Source organism: Symphalangus syndactylus, chromosome 15 (genome assembly GCF_028878055.3).
Source record: "Symphalangus syndactylus isolate Jambi chromosome 15, NHGRI_mSymSyn1-v2.1_pri, whole genome shotgun sequence".
Classification (NCBI taxonomy): domain Eukaryota; kingdom Metazoa; phylum Chordata; class Mammalia; order Primates; family Hylobatidae; genus Symphalangus; species Symphalangus syndactylus.
This window is the reverse complement of record NC_072437.2, coordinates 34,202,693-34,206,917: the sequence shown is the minus strand read 5'-3', so window position 1 is coordinate 34,206,917 and position 4,225 is coordinate 34,202,693.

The window sequence follows — 4,225 nt, the reverse complement described above, 5'->3', positions numbered from 1 at the left end:
AGTGACCAAGCCTGTTTTCTTGCCACCCTTAATGGGACTCTTGACTCTACTGTCCAACTTATATACACTACAAAAACAAACAAAAAGGAGGCTGGGGTTTGTCAGATAACTCTGGGCTTGCTTGGAATTGAAGATTGGATAGCTATTATTCCTAGGGCTAAGGATGGTCTAAAAAAAAAAAAGTTCCCCTTTTAGTATTTTGGAAGGTCATTATTTTTGGCCAACAGACAGCTGTCAAGATTATTTTAAACATTCCTGTGTCCTTTAGTTAAATTGTGATTCATGGTCATTGAACAAATATTACACGAAATATGGACATTTTACATTAAAACACCGAGTGTAAGCAAGCTAGTTAGACACGTCCATGAATTCTTGCCGATGAGTTCTATCACTATATTTGTAGCTCATTGCCAGGTACCTGCTGTACTTACAAAACTTGTCAAGATTATACAGTTGAAACAATATCTCATAATAACAGAAGAAAAACTACTTGTTCTTCTCAAAAATATTTCAGGAAGGCAGAAGCTCTTTGGGATGCTATTCCATTAACAGTGAACATCACTGATGCTTGGATCCCTTCTGTGGAATATCAAAGCTAAAATGAAAAATTAGCTCCCACTTCACAGGCAACAGCTGATGTTATCACTGTGGCTAAACAGACTGCTGCCATGACTGGTAACTGGTATGAAGCTTTGGACATTCAACACTTTGTATTTTTTTATGATTGTTCTTCCAAAAAAAGACCGGGATCAATTTGCTTCCATGTGGCAAAGCTTGCAGTACATCTGTGCACTCCTTTTACAAGGTATGTGAATTATTCTGCAGTATTTTATCAAAGGGTCAGACAAGTTTTAGCACAGTATGAGCTACTGGTATGTGCTAAAATATTTCTTTTCATTTAAGACATTCTGATGGTGCCTCCCAAGGAGGAAACTGTTCATGCTGGAGTGATTAAAGTTGGCTGGGCCTTGAGTGAGAATACAATTTAGAGCCCTGATATTCCAGTGTCCTCTATTGTAAAGTGAAAATGGCATATCCTGTTAAGGCCAGCAGAGGTCCTCAAATCCTTGGCCAATTCCAAGAAAGAGGTGCAAGGAACAGACCCATGATCAACAGAATCAGTACCACTCACTGTATTGTCTGTACCACTGGTATAAGAGGATCTCAGCTATAAAACTTGTCACCAGATAAGACAGCATGATTTGCTGATGAAACAATTCACTTCCAGCATGGAATATCTAGTGGAATGCTACAGAAATCCCCCATAAAAATAATAAACAGCTGATTGTGTATAGTATCGGATATTCTTTATAAGGGGCTTAATATCAGGTCCTGCTCTAGGTTATGAAGTATGAAGAGACTGATTGAAATGTATCTTCATATAGACTCATGGGTAGTTACTAATAATGTCTTAGCTCTATGATGAGGCCACTAGGACACCAAGGTATAGATAAAAAAATATGTAGTGATATAAAGTATGTTTAACTTATAGACTATCTCTCATATATATATAGGAATAATATATATATATATAAATATATTTCACATGTACTGTCAGAAAGCAACCATTTAAAGAACACCCTCCAGATTGAATAAGTATATGTACTCAATTCTATTATAGCTTGGTGGATTTATGCTCAAAATATTACAGCAAAGGAATTATCACAAAGAACTACAAAGTCTGTCCTATTTGCAACCTATGCCAGCCTCTGTGAGGAAGAATTCTATAAGAACTGTTTTCAGCTACTTATAAGTTACAGACCATCATTCTCATTCTACCTAAGCTTAATTGCTATGTGTTAGGGGTATAAAATCAGAAAGTCTTTGGAAAATAAAGTGTATTTTTCATTTTATTCCTTTGTAGTTCCTAACTTTATCCCTGATATTCTCACCTTAATATCTTGGTTCCTAAAAGAATCAGTAATTTTCCATAATAGCTGGGAAAAAAAAACAAACAAAAACCCAGAGCTGCTCCTTAATGCCCTGGTCATATTTTTCTCCATCACGGAGCTACCTTCATTATACTCTCTAACAGCCCCCAACCTGTGTGCTCACCAAAGTATAAATACTGGATAGATTTGGATATTGTCTTGAATACAACTGTGGGTGAGACTTTTTGTGCCTCTAGGACTTGTTTTCCTCTACAGATGGCAGGGACTCCACTGCTTCCCTGTTGGACCTGAACACTTATTTTCTGAAGATTGCTAAAAACCCAGAAATCATTACTGACACTTCTTTTCATTGTCTCTGGTGTCAACACCACAACTTTTCTGAGTGATGAAAGCCTGATATACACAGGCTTTCATCATGAAGCACAGATGATTATGAAGCCCAGTGAGTTATCTCAAACTTACGGGACACTGTATGGGAATTTTCTGATCAGATAGCCTAGGTCTTTATTGCTAAGCACAGCAAATATTACTCTTTGTCCAGGTTGTACTGACCCTGAACTCTTAAAGGATCTCTAAGAAGGGAAGGATAAAATGTCTAAGTATTGTACTACTTTTGAGTCAATACCTTAGCTCAAATTGAGATCTCAGAGAAGTATCTGAAGGAGCAGGCAGATAACTCTGAGTGTCCCAATTGGTTTTGGTGTGATAGACTTTATGTTATAAGCTTTGTAATCTTTTGAATTTTGCTGCATCTTCTTTAGCTCTGCAAGCAGGCATTGAAGGCCCAATTAAAGTCTAAATGATTATGATGTTAGACTGGGAACCGTACATCTAGTAAGTCTCTACGGGCCAGTGATAGAGTGGAGGGAGAAGAGAAAAGCCTTTGGATGAATGGCTCTTCCTGTCCACTTTTCTGTTCCATGTAGTCTGGCACAGATGCTGTTTAGTTGCACTGAACTGGTTCTCAGAGTCATATCCAGACATCTACCTGATATCAGCAAGGTTAATATGAAATCTCCCTGGCAGAGCTCTGCATTTGTTTCCTAGGACTGAGATTTCTTGTCATGTTCCTTGTTGCAAATAATGTAAAGTTACTTTACCCTATTTTGGGATAGCATACACATATAACAAGCTATGTGAGGGAAGGGTATTCTGTCATGGAATTCTCTTCTTGATAAGTTTGCTATCCCAACCAGATGTTTAAATGGAAAAACTGTGCAAAGTTAAAGGGGCTTGTGTGTTCTGGTTCAACTCTGCTTCTCCATCATTATCAATAAATCTTTTAACACTTTCTCGTTAAGGGCTTGGGTCACTGTGCACTCTGGATAACAATATGCAGAATCCCTGTGCTTATTGAGGAAGGACATGGCAGTATATTCTTACCTTCCATTTAGAGTATGAATCCTTTGAATACTAAAATAGATTTCTATATCTCATATAACCCAGAAATATCCATGCATATACTATTCACAGAAGATATTCCTGGATTAAAATTCTAAATTCATATCAGCTATTTATTTAAAATTTCAAAAATTAGATCTTGTCTCTTCAACTTGATCGTGTGCTCTTTTAAAGGAGAGGTGTAGTTTACATGTTTCTAATAGCCTTTAAGCACCTACCTCAACTTTTAAGTATAGTAGACAATAAAGGTATGTTGGTTTATAGTTTCACAAATTTACCTGTTTTGGGGGCATATTCATTTCATTAATAGTCAAATTTTGATAGTGTTATTATTCTGAGTAATGTATTTATTTGGAAATATATAACATATGCACATGATCAAAGAAACAGAATATATATTGAAAGCAAAATGTTAGTTCTCTCTTATTACTTATTCAGAGTCCCTTTATCCTCCTCTATTATGATTCTTTCTGCATATATACAGTGATATTCCAGAATAAACTATTCTACCTATTAATATAATTTTTGCCCAATAGCAGCATGTAAGATTACTATTCTGCTTTTTTCTCCACTAACTGATATTGATACATTTCCTTTATTCCATAAAAGTATTTAGATTAAAATTGCTTCATTATGTTTTTACTATATGTTTTTACTAGTTACACTCACTCTGTCGCGCAGGCTGGAGTACAATGGCACGATCTTGGCTCACTGCAACCTCCACCTCCTGGGTTCAAACAATTCTCCTGCCTCAGCTTCCCAAGTAGTTGGGATTACAGGCATGTGCCACCACACCTGGCTAATTTTTGTATTTTTACTAGAGACAGGCTTTCGCTATGTTGGCCTGGCTGGTCTCGAACCCTTGACCTCAGGTAATCTGCCCATCTCAGCCTTCCAAAGTGCTAGGATTACAGGTGTGAGCCACTGGGCCT